Consider the following 18,094-nt stretch of genomic DNA (forward strand, 5'->3'; position numbering starts at 1 on the left):
GAAGACAGAACAGGGGAAGGTCAGAAAGAGATTGTGTTTCCCGAGGCCTGCTTCCAAGGCCTACAGTGCCCCAGCATCAGAACAGATGACTGTTATGTCAGGAGCCATGGATGAAACCATATATGTGTATATGTACGTGTGTGCATGTGTATGTAGTAATGTCACACCACTCTTTACCCAGGCCATTTCTTAGAGTTGTGTTTGCAGCCAGCAAACTGGAGGGATGAGGTAATATTTTCCCCTGGGCAAAGAGCCGGCTTGCTGTTACTGCTTATTGAAAAGCAATGTATCCTCTAAGCTCAGTGCTCCTCTCCCATGATGCAGCCCATCATGTGCACAGGCATCTGTAATGAACTCTTTGCATCACCCTGTGGGACTTGTGGAGCATGGGGAACCAGCACAAGCATCATTCTCACCCTCTGGTTACTGCCTTTGCCATAAGTAATAATATCCTTTGTCTCTGACCCTGGAGTCTTTTCTCCCCAGTATCCATGAAACCCTAGGAGGATAACTTGTCATCTTGGAAGAAAGGTAAAATCCTAGACCCTACACAGTTCTTGACGGGCACTGCCTAATTTGATGCTTCCACTCAGATATTAGTTTCACTTATACTCTATGGTACAGCTGACCTAAGGTCTGAGCTGTTAAACAGGTCTTTCCTCAAGGCTAAAGGTTAATAAAGGAAAACACATTCATGTGATAAAACAAAACTAACTGTGTTACATGTGGTTGATTGGCTGTCAGTGAGCACTCCCTACTTTTCTGTTCTTTCTTAAATGGCAGAGTCTGGAAAAGCTGTAAAACTACCTTTTCCAGATTCCCTGCGTATCGGATTCTGGATAAGAATTGATGTACTCTGGCACATTTGGAAAGGTAGGGTGAGGCACACGCGATGTCCTTTGTGGCTGTCTATGCCAGCAAACAGGTCACAGAGACATGGCATTTTTCTGCTTTGGTCCAAATTTTTGTCCAAATTCCAGCTTCTAGATGTTGAGAGGCACTTGCAGTACTGGCTGCTTTCTGATTTCTGGATTCAGTCACTACAAGATGCCCTGAAGTCAAGAGACCAGTGAATGTCTTTGACTCCTCACCCTACAGATTGTAGCGGAAGTACCAGCTTTCCTGGCAGGACAGATCTGCAGTGTTACAGCATCACTCCTGGTGACCCAACCTAGAGACCATGTGTCCAGGTCTTCTGGATATTCTGTAAGCCCCTAACCTCCTGTAGTGAATCCCTTTCTGCCTAAAAATGCGAGTGGTTGCTCTATCCTGCCCCTGGACAAGGATCTAAATACTAGGTCATCAGTTAGAAAATTACAGCTTATCAGTCACAGTCTGGGATCTTGCTGTCAGCTTGCCTCTCTGTAGCAGAAGTCCCTTTTAGGATCTACTTCAAGGACAACCCTGAATTGTAAGCTTCTCAAAATCTAGATCCAGAGAGCAAAGCCCAGAGAAAGCTGGAATTTCTCTCTCTATCCTACTTTTTGGGTTTCCATTACCTATCTGAGTACATGCTTCTTTCCTAGATCCCTAGAAAGATCCATGTTTCAGGGGAACCCGAAGGCGGTGATCTTATCCCAGAGCACAGAAGAATAATTAACACAAGGCGATACAAAACAGCACAATCACCGCAGAGACACACTGTTGAAGCCTCTCTGTGAAGCAGGTCGGGTGGTATCGGGTTGTCATTTCCTTACACATGGAAAAGAACAGGTACTCTAACAGTTCTAAATGTACCGTTTCAGACCTGCTGTTATCCTTCCTGGCTTCCCCACCCCTCTTCAGGCCTGCTTCATTTGTAGGACAGACGGAATAGAATGATGACAAAGAAAGATCCCAGCTAAGCACCGTGACTGGAGCCTATAATCCAACGACTCTGGAGGCTGAGGCAGGAAGAGTGCTTGAAGCTAGGAGTTCAAGACCGACCTGGGCAACATAGCAAGACTCCTATCTCTTAAAAAATACATTAATTTTTTAAAAATTGTACAGGACTTCATAGCAAACCAACATGATTAAATCTCTGTGGTGAGTGTGTGGGTGTCACTATACCATCTTTGATTACAAGAAAGACACCCTCAATTTTAAGATGCACCATTATTTCATGGACCACTAAGAAGGAAAAAATGCTGCCAATTAAATGGCACACACCTTAACGATTAAACAGAGAAAAAGAGGACTTTGTTGCCAAACCATGTAAATTTCGTCCTGGCTCTGTCACTTATGGCAGTATGGATTTGGGCAATTCACTAAGGCTCTTTTTACTCAGTTTCCAAGTTGGGGTTAAACACAATACCTATTTCAAAGCATCAAATGAGATAACACATGCAACATGTGCTTAGAACATACACACAGACCAGTGCCTGGACCAAGGTAGGTGCTTAAATATTAGCCATCGTTATAGTTATGCCATGCTATCTTTTGCATTCATCCTAAAAATATTTTTTCTCTCTGCTTGTTAGAGGGCAGGGGACCCTGTATCTTTTGTTTCATAGAGGTCACACACTTCTCTAGGATTAGCTCCAGCCTAGAAAATTATAGCCAGGCCAATTAAACATCCTATCTTTGGGGGTTCAGTATTGGGTTGTTTTTGTTTTTTCACCTTTTAATCACCAGAATCCCCTTCTTATCAATAATTCCACCACCACTCAAGAATTCACAAAAGTAAAACAAAAATGATCTCTCTCATTTACCATATTAGCACTACAAATTTCACAAACATGATTTCTTCTTCACTATCAGGGAAGCATTATCAAACCTTTTAATAGAGTAGGGAGCTGAGAATCAGAGATGATCACCAACTTGCCCAAAATCACACAGCATAGAAAGTAAGGAGAGAGAGCCAAATCCAGACCAGCTACACTCTAGAATCTACACTCCTAGCTATCTTGCTCAATTTTCTCCAAAAAATGCTATGATCCTTTTAGGAGTTCGTCTGTTGATTAAGATAAAACATTTCTCTGTAGTGCAATATTTAAGTACGATGAAGCAATCCAAATGCAAATAATACATGCTATAGTTTTGAATAAAAATACAAAGTAAGCTACCCCATACAGCCAAGATCTCTAATGACTAGAATTTGGTCTATTACAGGACTGCCGAACCTGAGAGTAACCAGCCCTGGTTTCATTGCCAACTCATGAATTTTTCACCAGCCTTCTCTGCCCACCTTTCCTTTACTACGCAGTGAGCCACACTCCTGGAACAAGCTTCCCTTGAAGTTCACCCTCTGAGCGCCACAGCCCCTCTCCAGCCTGCATTCCACTGTAAGGTTGAGAAATATGTGATCGTTAGTGATGAGAGACAAAAACTAGCCTCATTCTCCAGTGGCCTGTCTTGCAAAAAAGAGATGAAATCAAGCCTGGCTTCCTGAGATTCCAAATCACAAACATCACATACTAGATTTTTTTTTTTTTTTTGAAATAAAATCACGGGGCCAGATGTGGTAGCTCACACCTGTAATACCAGCACTTTGGGAGGTTGAGGCAGAACGATCACCTGAGGCCAGGAGTTCAAGACCAGCCTGGAAAACAAAGGGAAACCCACTTCTACAAAAAATTTAAAAATTAGCCCCATGTGGTGGCATGAACCTGTAGTTCCAGCTACTTGGGAGGCTGGGCAGGAGGATTGCTTGAGCCCAGGAGCTGGAGGCTACAATGAGCCATGATTGCACTACTGCACTCCAGCCTGGGTGACAGAGGTAGACCCTGTCTAAATAAATATCACAGAAAGGTGGGCAACTCACTCAGAGTGTCCCATATTTTCTTTTTCTTTCTTTCTTTTTTTCAAAATTAAGAGACAGGGGCAACAAGGCACAGTGACTCACTCCTGTGATCCCAACATTTTGGGAAGCTGAGGCAGGTGGATCACCTGAGGTCAGGAGTTCAAGAACAGCCTGGCCAACATGGTGAGACCCTGTCTCTACTAAAAACACAAAAATTAGCCAGGCATAGTGGCACACACTTGTAATCCCAGCTACTCAGGAGGCTGAGGCAGGAGAATTGCTCGAACCCTGGAGGAGGAGATTGCAGTGAGCCAAGATTGTGCCACTGCATTCCACCCTGGGCAACAAAGCAAGATTCTGTCTCAAAAAAAAAAAGAAAGAAAGAGAGAGAGGGTCTTGCTATATTGCCCAGGGTGGAATGCAGTGTCTACTCACAGGCACAGTCCCACTACTGATTCTGCTCCACATCTGACCTAAGCCAGTTCGCCCCTCCTTAAACAACCTGGTGGTCCCCCGCTCCAAGAAGTCACCATATTGATGCCGAACTTAGTTCAGACACCCAATTGCTACAGCACACTACAGCTCAAAACTCCTGGGCTCAAGCAATTGTTCTGCCTCAGCCTCTCGAGTAGCTGAGACCGCAGGTGTGCACCACTGAGCCTGACTTCCCTTAACATATCTTTCAAACAGCCTTTTCTTTAAATTGAGATACCTGAAAAGGGCTCTTTACAAAATCCAATCTAATTCCCTTCTCTCCTCTCTGCCCTCCTTTATTATTGATGACATTTTTGACAATTATTTGATTATAGAAAAACTCCAAAAAGCCAGGATGAAGTGCTGATTTTTGTTTTGTTCTGAGATGGAGTCTCACTCTGTCAGTCAGGCTGCAGTGCAATGGTGCAATCTCGGCTTACTGCAACCTTCACCTCCCAGGTTCAAGCGATTCTCCCTGCCTCAGCCTCCCGAGTAGCTGGGAATACAGGCGTCCACGACCACACGCAGCTAATTTTTGTATTTTTAGTAGAGATGGGGTTTTGCCATGTTGGCCAGAGTGGTCTGAAACTCCTGACTTCAGGTGATCCACCCACCTCAGCCTCCCAAAGTGTTGGGATAACAGGCGTGAGCCACTGCGCCCATCCAAAGTGCTGTATTATTTTACTCATCACTGCTATTGACTTCGGCATATGCATACACAAGTGCCTGTATTTTTGACCTGACATCTATGCTCCATTCTCTTTGGATTTCAGGTATAACATGACAATTGTTCTAGTTCTTTTGCTGTAACTGATGAATACAAAATAACCCCATAGTAGAATGTACCACCTGGAAGATCAAGAAAGTGATTTTATAGGATTTTGCATTCCATTTGAGGGCTGCAGAACCTGTCATCAGATAATGGGATTTGAATGATAAATGAACTGTCTCGTGTCAATCCCTTTGTGAAAATTAGAGCTTTTAAAGTCTAGGCTTAGCTTGCTTAAACTGAGAAATGGCCAGGCAAATAGTCATGTCAGTAGAAATATAACATCTAAAAGTCAAGATCTTCTTCTCTTCCTTTAGTTGTCATTATTTGTGAAATTTCACACCAGAAGACAATTGTGATTTTTTTGAACTGGAAAGAAATATTGTGAAAATTAGATCATGTTAGACCTGTGATGAATCTTCAACTCTAGAAAAGAAAAAGAAATGTGCTCTAAGAAGAAATAAGAGGTTGGGTATGGTACCTCAAGCCTGTATTCCCAACACTTTGGGAGGCCAAGGCAGGTGGATCACTTGAGGTCAGGAGTTCGAGACCTGCCTAGCCAACATGGCAAAACCAAAAATACCAATATTAGCTGGGCATGGTAATGCATGCCTGTAATCCCAACTACTCAGGAAGCTGAGGCAGGAGAATCGCTTGAATCCAGGAGGCAGAGGTTGCAGTGAGCCAAGATTGTGCCACTGCACTCCAGACTGGGAGACAGAGCAAGACTCTGCCTTAAAAATAAATAAATAAATAAAAAGAAGAGATTTATAGGCAAACAAAAACATGCATTTTCTTTCTGTACTATGTACATTCTTCCCCAATCTTCCCTAAAGAAAATATCCCCTAGGAAGAGAGATCTGAAACCTTGGAAACTACTTTTACTAGTCTTAGAAACATATATAACAAATATGCAAAAAGATGAACAAGCAAAGTAATCCAAGCTGTTGAAAACATAGTAAGATTAGCTTACTCGTATGCCTCCAAGACAGAATGCTATCAGCCTTCTGCAATTATAAGACCAAGACTCTGACTTCTGCCAGGTGCAAAATCCATGGAGAGAAACACTCTATAGATGAAAAAAGACTTAAGTTAGACCCTGAAGACTAAGTAGAATTTTCACATCTGTGAATGGAACCCACGGCCTCTGAGACAGAGCAACCCCTGCTAAAGGAGACCAAAACAGAAAGACTCGGGCAGGATGTCTCAGGGATGCTCAAATTGTTGGGAAAGTTGGGGCATGTGAAGGGGAAAAACAGGAAGGAAGATAGAAAAGATCGTCTCCCTTGTCTGAGAAGTTTGGACTCTAGTATGTAGGCAACAGAAACTCATCAAAGATTTCTAAGCAGAGCAGTGACAGGATCAGGCAGGACTTTATGAAAACTGATTTTTCAGGAAAAGCTGGGAGGGATTGAAATAGGATGGAAACTGCAGGTAGAGAGACCATCTCAAAGCTGTTGGAACAATGCAGGCAAAAGACTGAACCATAACCCTGGGCTCAGCCATGCAAGTCAAGACTGGGTATTGGACCACTGTTGTTTTCTGATGTCAAATCAATGACTTTAGATTGGAGAGAATTTAGGAATTGTTTTGCCAAAAATTCACAAACCTGTGGCAAAATCAGACTGGTGGTAAAGTGCATGCTTGTGTGTGTGTGTGTGTGTGTGTGTGTGTGTGTGTGTGTGTGTTTGTGTGTGTGTATAAACATGTATACAAATATATATATAATATTTTTAGCTTTCTGAATTAGTTACCAAAGTTTTAAAAATGGGAGATTTCAGATGAAAACCCCAGATTTCTGGATCTTTGAAATTTGGCATTGTCATATTGGGCTCAAAGCCCTTACCTGACCCTCACCCTGCATCATCCTCTTAACCTTCATTTAGTCCCTCCCATTCCTGTCCTGCTATTCATACCCCAATCTTAAAGATGAAGACACTGAAACCCGAGGAAGGTAAGGAATTTTCCCAAAGTTTCACTGACAGTTGGTGGCAAAGTCTGCAAGGATGATGTGACATAATGCCTATCCCATTCCCTTCAGCAACTTGACATATGTGATCACTGTTCCTCACAAACCCTTAAGAGTAGACATCATTGTCCCCATTTTGTAGAAGAGGAAACGGGTTGAAAGATTAGGTAACTTCGCCAAAGCCACATAACTGGTCAGCGGTGGAGACAATGTTCAAACCTAGATCTTTCCAGGTCTTTCTTATTACACAATTAGTGTAAGATTCTGAAACCAGACAAACCTGCTTAAAATCTAGGCTGGCCATTGACTGGCTGTGTGACGACAGGGATGTTACTCAACCTGTCTGAGCATCATCTTTTTGTTTTTCAGACTGAAATGAGCATGTATCTAACAGCAATTAACACATGTTAATTATTTTATAGTCACAGTTTGCTTTTTGAGAAAAAACACTGATAGTGGATTTGATCAGATACTTTATTTGTGTTGTTGGCTCTGAAAATCTTTTTAATCCCCCCAAAATAAAATCCAACTCCAAAGATAGTGTCAACTACTGATGGTATTCTAAAAATTGTGATATAAGATCTAAACCTTCTTCCAAAAGATTCCAAAAAAAATCAGGGGTAACAGTAGCAGTATTGAAGTAGAAATCTCACACAAGAGACAGGGATGGAGGCATATGCGCCCCACAGCTCACTCCTCCTTCTACTTTCCTTGCCAATGTTCCTGTTTGACAAAACCAGCAACATCTGGGCCCCACACTACAAAAGGACCCAGAAAATATAGTTTATAGCTTCCTAGCCACTTTGATACAGAAAAGCATGCAAGAAAGGTAGACCAGTCATCTGCATCTGTCACAAAATTGCCCTAAGAACCAGCTTGTCAGCCATAGAAGAAAACTGTATCTCATTATTTTATGGTCACATTTTGCTTTTTGAGAAAAAGCACTGTTAGTAGATTTGATCAGATACTTTACTTGTGTTGTAGGCTCTGAAAATCTTTTTAATCCCCCAAAAATAAAATCCAACCCCAAAGATAGTGTCAACCACTGATGGTATTCTAAAGATTGTATCATAAGCTCTGAACCTTCTTCCAAAAGATTCCCAAAAAAGTGGGCTTAACAGTAGCAATATTGGAAGTAACATTTAGCATCCTACATTGAAAGGGACAGTGCTCATTAGGATAAAGACATTCTAAAATGTTTGCTTTTTAGTCAGCCCTCACAGGCATATCTCACTGGAGTTACCCTCCAGCTTCCTCCAAGGAAGATAGCCAAACACTTGATGGTGAGCAAAGCCATTACCACCTTGATTTCCTGCCAGAATTCTTACCACCATCAAACTTTCAAAAAAAGTCTTTGATTAGTGGATCTTGTAAACAAAAGCACTGCAATGATTCAATACTTACATGGAAATCCTCCCAAAAAACAAATATGCTTCAAAAAATCATATTGCCTTAACAATGACCATGTTCCCTTTGGTTGAGTTGGCCTCCTTTGTAAGATTCTAATTACGCAAAATTAAGGGGTAATTGTGTAATTAAGGGGTAATATGTGTAATCCAGCACATATTCAATAATTACAAGGAAAACACAATACGTTTACAGTAGCAAATCCTAGCAGACACCACCTTAGCATAGTGATCAAGGTTAACAACACTGGAAATACATTACATCAGGTATCCCCTGTTATGATACACTGTCACAGACTGGAAGACACAACATAGACATGACAGCTAAATGCAAGGCTGGGTCTTGGAACAGTAGAAGGACATTAGTGAAAAAACTAAAATCTCTGCTTTTTAAACTTTATACTTAGTATTGTATCAAGGTTAATTTCTTAATTTTAACAAATGTTCTATTGTTATGTAAGATGTTAATACAAGGGCAAGGTGGGTGCAGACTATACAAGAACTCTACTTTTTTACAACTCTTCTGTAAATCTAAATTATCTTAAAAACTTAAAAAAAGGTTAAAAAACACACACATATGTATATGTGTGCATAACATGTATACATATATGTAATCAAGACTTCATGGAAATTGGTATCATGGGCACTCAGTCAGTAAGAGTAGTGCTCTTGCTCATAACTTAGCTGTAAGGTCCTCCCCCTTCTAGACTTTCAATCTCAAGTATAAATTTCTAATTTTCATAGAAAAGCTTTTTTTAAAAACATTCCTATATTAGGCCAAAAATGAAATCCTAGAATAAAACTATCACCATATTATCTCATCCCAACCATAAGACCTAGCCAGTATTTTTACTACATTTCCTCTCCTCATATAACACATTTGTGTTGGTTTGGTTTATGAGTGGAGACAGCTAATAGATTTAGTATTTACTCATAGGCCTGACAGTCTAAGGGAAAAAAATTATCACTTGGGTATCTTACGAAGAAACAGCTGTTTTTCCAAGAACCAATATTGTGTACTCAACTCAGACATAAAAGTTATTTACCTAAGTCTCTTCTATCTAACAGCATAGAGCTACCCAAGCAAAGTCAACAAAGACTCTTTCAATATCCCTTTTCTTAAATTAGGCTCTAAAATGACTGTTAATAATGGTAATAAGTGTCTTTTTATTAAATAGGCAATGTTATCTTATGCAATTTAGGGAAGTAAAGATAAACATAAAATCTACCTTTAAATGAAGAAAATAATAATTTCCCACTCTAACTACGGCTGATTCATTCCCTGACTATGAATCCCCTTTTACCCTCACTGTATTTAACTATAAACTGAGATGATATCTGCTCATAGGTGAAACTAGTATTTCAGATAGAGAATGATATCACCAAGTAATCATAATTATTACTTTTTATAGTCATCATTTCTACTCGCTGTGGCATTTACTGTTTCATCTGTATCTCTCTATCACAATGCCCTCTATAGAAGCAGCAATAGTGAAAACATAATTACACTTCAGGAAAAAAAAAACAAGTAATTTTCAAGTGGATTTTTATCCAAATACAATAAAAAAGCAAAAAAAGAAAAATGTCTGTAAACATTTTCATTTTATCTCAATGCCATTTCCAAATTCACCTTCCACTACTACCATGAACAGCAGAAGTGGAAAAAAAAAAAAAAAAAAAAAAAAAAACCCTCTAACCTAATGATCTATACAAAAAGGGAGACAATTTACTCACTACACATTGCAGTATATTCAAGTGGTGAAAAGATATAAATTCTTTCAGAACTGCCATACTACCTGGCTGTCAATATAGTGTCTTGAATAATTATATTAAACATATTACTACAAAATGTACCAAGAAGTAGAGAATAATACTATATTTGTGAATTGCAAATAACAAAACAAAACAGAAGTCCAAGAAGGCTAAAGTCTAAGCTATAATTACACATGAAGTGTATGTTGAAAGCAGTCACAATGTATAAAAATGTGACAAGATATCCAGATGTTTAAAAAAACACATGCTGTTTGTCCCAGATTATATCCACTTTCATCTGGTAGGTTTCTGATAAGCCTGTTAAGTAAAGTGTGTTTCCCTCCTGCTGATAAGAAGCAGCTTGCAGATATCCATAAATTTTTTAAGAAGGAGTGAGTCTACTTGGCAATATTTGGTAACTCCATAGTTTCCTATTACATTCATTCATCTGAAAATTGAAAACAACTCATGACTAAAATATTCTTCCATTCCCTTGCCAGTTTTTCAAGTTTAAAATCAAAGGAAAGTTGGAATGTATTGCTTCTTGTCATCAACAGGCATTTCAAAAAGAGGGTAATTAACCAAATCAAGTGTTCTTTGGTCAAGTTGGTAACAGGATTCCACTCTGTTCTAAATTCTTTCATAATTTTTTTTTCCCTAATTTTTCCAGTATGGCCTGAATCTTACAAACAGCCTCTTTTCTGGCAGGCCATACAGAGTCCTCATCCCCAGTTTCAACTGAATCCAGTTCCAAAAGTTTCTTGATTAGCATTTCTTCCAGAAGCCAGTATGCTTAGTCTATCTTTTTTCCTACAAAGTCTTCTACTTCTTGTTCAAGATACTGGACCTTCTCCAGCACATGCATGGTTTTGTAATACTCGGAGGAGTACTTTCATCTGAAGGTACACATTCTTCCGGAAGACTGCTACTTTAATCTTGACTGTTGGGATGGTCACTGGTGGCATTACCATACAGCTGAGGCTCAGCGCTATACTGGACTTGGGAATCCAAAAGATCTGAATCATTCTTGTTCACTGTCCCGGAGGATTCATACTGATGGACACCGCAAGGGAAGTTGTGCCGGTTCAGGCTTTGATCTGATTGGCTGCTGGGGTATGAAGAATTCTTGGGCTGCTGGAGTGGGGGTGTAGGGGGTGACTGAGGAGAGCCACTGCTAGGCCATGGTGAAGTACCTCCGGTCATGCAGAGATTGCCAGGTGGTGCTGTGGGCGCTGATGAAGGCCAAGGATAACGGCCACCCATTCCATAAACACCAGGAGAAGGCCACGCATCTTCTTGTGGTGGTACAATTTGTCCTGATTGTGGAACACTACGATTACCATCTCCATAACAATAATGGGGCAGGGTCATTCCAGGGTTCTGTGAAGCCAGATACCCTGCAACCTGCCGCCTAAGAGGGGGTACTTCAGTCTGACAGTCCTGCTGAGAATAGACTCAAGGAGACACTGGAGTTGGGCTGTTGCCAGGTGAACGGTAAGTATTTGTAACTTCTGTGGAGTAACAGGTCTGAGTATAACCAGGTGCATTAAGCCCCTAAGTATGAGGCAGTATTTGCCCCAGAGCCCGGGGGGTAAGTTGGACCATATGGTCCATTTGTATAAGAATTCAAACTGGTGGCTTCCTCCGGCTCAACCAGGCTCTGGCCAGGCGCCTCCAGAGGGATAGTACCCATCGCTTCCTCCACCTTCTCCCAGCCAGGTGATCTCCACCGGGCCACCCCCTACACACCCACCAGGAAAGGGGAGGCTGGGGAGGTTCGAGATGAAGAGGGTATAAGGGTGGAGGTGGGTGCTCTGGCACGTCTCCAACCCCAAACCTGTAGTAGCGCCGGTAGGACTGACCCTCACTGGGGCGGTAGCCCAGGCGCCTCAGGGCCTACATGGGCTCCGCTGCCCTGCAGTACTTCCTGCCCCCCACGGCCGACCCATCGGGTAGGCCAAATTAAATTTTAATTTATACAAGCCACTGCATATACTTAGACAGTGTTTAGAATTTGGGTGATTTTGCTCTGCCAATACAAAATTTTAGATAAGATCCAAAATCTTACTCAAAATTCAGACTTACTTCTCATTTCAGGTTATGGATTTCTCTTTCCAGATGCATAGAGAAGTAATTTTAAGGCCAAGCATGGTGGTTCACACCTGTAATCCCAGCACTTTGGGAGGTCAAGGCAGGCAGATCACCTGAGGTTGGGAGTTTGAGACTAGCCTGGCCAACATGACGAAATCCTAAAGATATGAAAATTAGCTTGGTGTGATGGTGCATGCCTGTAATCCCAGCTACTCAGGAGGCCGAGGCAGGAGAATTGCTTGAACCCGGGAGGCAGAGGTTGCAGTGAGCCGAGATCATGCCACTGCACTCCAGCCTGGGCTATGGAGCAAAACTCCATCTATTAAAAAAAAAAAAAAAGAAGAAGAAGGTTTCAAGTCTACTGTATTGCTCAGGGTTCTCCAGAGAAACAGAACTAAAGGAGATCTAGATAAACAGATACAGGTACAGATAAAGAGATAGAGATAGAGATATATAATTTGTATAAGGAGATATACTGTGAGGAATTGGCTCATATGATTAAGGAGGCCTAGAGGTGCTGAGATCTATAGCTGCCAAACTCAAGACTGAGGAGAACTGATGGTGTAGTTCTGGTCAGAGACCAAATCCCTGAAAACCAGGGGAGCTGACATTGTAAGTCCAAGTCTGAAAGTTGGCAAGCTCAAGACCCAAGAAGAGCTGAATTTTCAGTTCAAGTAGGAGGCAGGAAAAGACTAATGTCCCAGCTCAAGCAGTCAGGTCAGGGGCATTTCCATTTGCTCAGCCTTTTTGTTCTATTTGGGCCTTCAGTTGGTTGGAAGAGGCCCATTCACATGAGGGAGGGCAACCTGTTTTACCTGGTTTACCAATTCAAAGGTTCATCTCATCTGGACACGTCCTACAGACACATTCAGAATACTGTTTGTCCAAATTTCTAGCTGCCCCGTGGACCAGTCAAGTTGACATACAGAATTAACCATTATATGTACTAAGCTAGAAAATCCTTCTAAATGTTACAGTTCACATATGACAAAATCTTAGCAGAGATTTTCCCAAATTTGACAACAATCCTAAAAATGTATGTGATATTACGAATAATGAAGTGTGAAACTGGAGCAAACTCCTTTTTAAGATTTTTAAAAATATAGAGACAAGGTCTCCCTATGTTACTCAGGCTGACCTCAAAATCCTGTCCTCAAGAGATCCTCCCGCCTCAGCCTCCTGAGTCGCGGGGACTACAGACATAAGCCACTGCACCCAGAAGAAATAAACTTAGATAAAAAAGAATGAAAAGGAACAAACAAAGCCTCCAAGAAATATGAGACTGTGAAAAGATCAAATGTACATTTGATTGCTGTACCTGAAAGTGATGGGGAGAATGGAACCAAGTTAGAAAACACTCTTCAGGATATTATCCAGGAGAACTTCCCCAACCTAGCAAGGCAGGCCAACATTCAAATTCAGGAAACACAAAAAACACCACAAAGATACTCCTTGAGAAGAGCAACCCCAAGATACATAATCGTCAGATTCACCAAGTCTAAAATGAAGGAAAAAATGTTAAGGGCAGCCTGAGAGAAAGCTCGGGTTACCCACAAAGGGAAGCCCATCAGACTAACAGAAGATCTCTCAGAAGAAACCCTATAAGCCAGAAGTGAGTGGGGGCCAATATTCAACATTCTTAAAGAAAAGAATTTTCAACTCAGAATTTTATATCCAGCCAAACAAAGCTTCATAAGTGAAGGAGAAATAAAATCCTTTACAGACAAACAAATGCTGAGACATTTTGTCACCACCAGACCTGCCTTACAAGAGCTCCTGAAGGAAGCACTAACATGAAAAGGAACAACTGGTACAGCCGCTGCAAAAACATGCCAAATTGTAAAGACCATCAATGCTATGAAGAAACTGCATCAAATAAAGGGTGAAATAACCAGCTGGCATCACAATGACAGGATCAAATTCACACATAACAATATTAACCTTAAATGTAAATGGGCTAAATGCCCCAATTAAAAGACACAGACTGGCAAACTGGATAGAGTCAAGAACCATTGGTGTGCTGTATTCAGGAGATCCATCTCACATGCAAAGACACACATAGGCTCAAAATAAAGGATTGGAGAAAGATCTATCAAGCACACCTGGAAAGCAAAAAAAAAGCAGGGGTTGCAATCCTGGTCTCTGATAACAGACTTTAAATCAATAAAGGTCAAAAGAGACAAAGAAGGCCATTACATAGTGGTAAAGGGATCAATGTAACAAAAAGAGCTGACTATCCTAAATATATGCACCCAATACAGGAGCACCCAGATTCATAAAGCAAGTTCTTAGAGACCTACAAAGAGACTTAGACTCCCCCACAATAATAATGGGAGACTTTAACACCCCCTGTCAATATTAGATCAACGAGACAGAAAATTAACAAGGATATCAGGACTTTAACTCAGCTCTGGACCAAGCGGACCTAATAGACATCTACAGAACTCTCCACCCCAAATCAACAAATACACATTCTTCTCAGCACCACATCACACTTATTCTAAAACTGACCACATAAATGGAAGTAAAACACTCCTCAGTGGCCAGAGGCGGTGGCTCACACCTGTAATCCCAGCACTTTGGGAGGCTGAGGCGGGTGGATCACCTGAAGTCAGGAGTTCGAGACCAAGCTGACCAACATGGAGAAACCCTATCTCTACTAAAAATACAAATAAAATCAGTTGGGCATGGTGGCGCCTCCCTATAATCCCAGCTACTCAGGAGGCTGCGGCAGGAGAAGCGCTTGAACTCAGGAGGCTGAGGTTGTAGTGAACCGAAATCATGCCACCACATGCCAGCCTAGGTGACAGAGTGAGACGCCACCTAAAAAAAAGAAAAAAAAAAAAAACACTCCTCGGCAAATGTAAAAGAACAGAAATCACAACAAACTGTCTCTCAGACCACAGTGCAATCAAATTAGAACACATGGATTAAGAAATTCACTCAAAACTGTATAACTACATGGAAACTGAACAACCTGCTCCTGAATGACTACTGGGTACATAATGAAATGAAGGCAGAAATAAAGATGTTCTTTGAAACCAATGAGAACAAAGACACAACATACCGGATTCTCTGGGACACATTTAAAGCAGCATGTAGAGGGAAATTTATGGCACTAAATGCCCACAAGAGAAAGCAGAAAATATCTAAAATCAATAACCTAACATCACAATTACAAGAACTGGAGAAGTAAGAGCAAACAAATTCAAAAGCTAGCAGAAGACAAGAAATAACTAAGACCAGAGCAGAACTAAAGGAGATAGAAACACAAAAAAACCTTCAAAAAATTCATGAATCCAGGAGCTGGATTTTTGAAAACATAAACAAAATAGATAGACCCCTAGCCAGACTAATAAAGTAGAAAAGACAGAAGAATCAAACAGATGTGATAAAAAATGATAAAGGGGATATCACCACTGATCCCACAGAAATACAAACTACCATCAGAGAATACTATAAACACCTCTATGCAAATAAACTAGAAAATCTAGAAGAAATGGACAAATTCCTGGACACATACACCCTCCCAAGACTAAATCAAGAAGTTGAATCTCTGAATAGGCCAATAACAGTTTCTGAAATTGAGGCAATAATTAATAGCTTACCAACCAAAAAAAGCCCAGGACAAAATGGATTCACAGCCGAATTCTACCAGAGGTACAAGGAGGAGCTGGTACCATTCCTTCTGAAACTATTCCAATCAATAGAAAAAGAAGGAATCCTCCCTAACTCATTTTATGAGGCCAACATCATCCTGATACCAAAGCCTGGCAGAGACACAACAAAAAAAAGAGAATCTTAGGCCAATATCCCTGATGAACGTCAATGCGAAAATCCTCAATAAAATACTGGCAAACTCAATCCAGCAGCACATCAAAAAGCTTATCCATCACGATCAAGATGGTTTCATCCCTGGGATGCAAGGCTGGTTCAACATGCGCAAATCAATGAACATTGTAATCCATCACATAAACAGAACCAATGACAAAAACCACATGATTATCTCAACAGATGCAGAAAAAGCCTTCGACAAAATTCAACAACCTTTCATGCTAAAAACTGTCGATAAACTAGGTATCAATGGAACGTATCTCAAAATAATAAGAGCTATTTATGACAAAGTCACAGCCAATATCATACTGAATGGGCAAAAACTGGAAGCATTCTCTTTGAAAACCTGCACAAGATAAGGATGCCTTCTCTCACCACTCCTACTCAACATAGTGTTGGAAGTTGTGGCCAGGGCAATCAGGCAAGAGAAAGAAATAAATGGTATTCAGTCAGGAAAAAGGAAGTCAAATTTTCCCTGTTTGCTGATGACATGATTGTACATTTAGAAAACCCCATTGTCTCAGCCCAAAATCTCCTTAAGCTGATAAGCAACTTCAGCAAAGTCTCACGATACAAAATCAATGTGCAAAAATCACAAGCATTCCTATACACCAAGAACAGACAAACAGAGATCCAAATCATGAGTGAACTCCCATTCACAACTAGTACAAAGAGAATAAAATACCTAGGAATCCAGCTTACAAGGGATGTGAAGGACCTCTTCAAGGAGAACTACAAACCACTGCTCAATGAAATAAAAGAAGACACAAACAAATGGAAGAACTTTCCATGATCATGGACAGGAAGAACCAATATCCTGAAAATGGCCATACTGCCCAAGGTAATTTATAGATTCAATGCCATCCCCATCAAGCTACCGAAGACTTTCTTTGCAGAATTGGAAAAAACTGCTTTAAAGTTTGTATGGAACCAAAAAAAAAAGCCCGTATAGCCAAGACAATCCTAAGCAATAAGAACATAGCTGTATCATCACGCTACCTGACTTCAAACTATACTACAAGGCTACAGCAAGCAAAACAGCATGGTACTGGTATCAAAACAGATATATAGACCAATGGAACAGAACAGAGTCCTCAGAAATAACACCACACATCTACAACCATCTGATCTTTGACAAACCTGATAAAAACAAGAAATAGGGAAAGGATTCCCTATTTAATAAATGGTGCTGGGAAAACTGGCTAGCCATAAGTAGAAAGCTGAAACTGGATCCCTTCCTTACACCTTATACAAAAATTAACTCAAGATGGATTAAAGACTTAAATGTAAGACCTAAAACCATAAAAACCCTAGAAGAAAACCTAGGCAATACCATTCAGGACATAGGCTTGGGCAAAGACTTCATGACTAAAACACCAAAAGCAATGGCAACAAAAGCCAAAATAGACAAATGGCATCTAATGAAACTAAAGAGCTTCTGCACAGCAAAAGAAACTATCATCAAAGTGAACAGACAACCTACAAAACGGGAGAAAATTTTTGCCATCTATCCATCTGACAAAGGGATAATATCCAGAATCTACAGAGAACTTAAACAAATTTACAAGAAAAAAACAAACAATCCCATCAAAAAGTGGGCAAAGGATATGAACAGACACTTCTCAAAAGAAGGCATTTATGCAGCCAACAGATATGTGAAAAAATGCTCATCATCACTGGTCATCAGAGAAATGCAAATCAAAACCACAATGAGATACTATCTCACACCAGTTAGAATGACGATCATTAAAAAGTCAGGAAACAACAGATGTGGAGAGGATGTGGAGAAATAGGAACGCTTTTACACTGTTGGTGGGAGTGTAAATTAGTTCATCCATTGTGGAAGACAGTGTGGCGATTCCTCAAGGATCTAAAACTAGAAATACCATTTGACCCAGTAATCCCATTACTGGGTATATACCCAAAGGGTTATAAATCATTCTACCATAAAGACCCATGCACATATATGTTTATTGCGGCACTATTCACTATAGCAAAGACTTGGAACCAACCCAAATGTCCATCAATAATAGACTGGGTAAAGAAAATGTGGCACATATACACCATGGAATACTATG

General features: G+C 40.6%; 1 pseudogene; it reads right to left on the minus strand.

The window, feature by feature from the left end:
- Positions 1 to 10,731: 10,731 nt before the first annotated feature.
- Positions 10,732 to 11,993, minus strand: LOC111549191 (annotated as a pseudogene).
- Positions 11,994 to 18,094: the final 6,101 nt, after the last annotated feature.

Source organism: Piliocolobus tephrosceles, chromosome 7, assembly GCF_002776525.5.
Source record: "Piliocolobus tephrosceles isolate RC106 chromosome 7, ASM277652v3, whole genome shotgun sequence".
Classification (NCBI taxonomy): Eukaryota; Metazoa; Chordata; class Mammalia; order Primates; family Cercopithecidae; genus Piliocolobus; species Piliocolobus tephrosceles.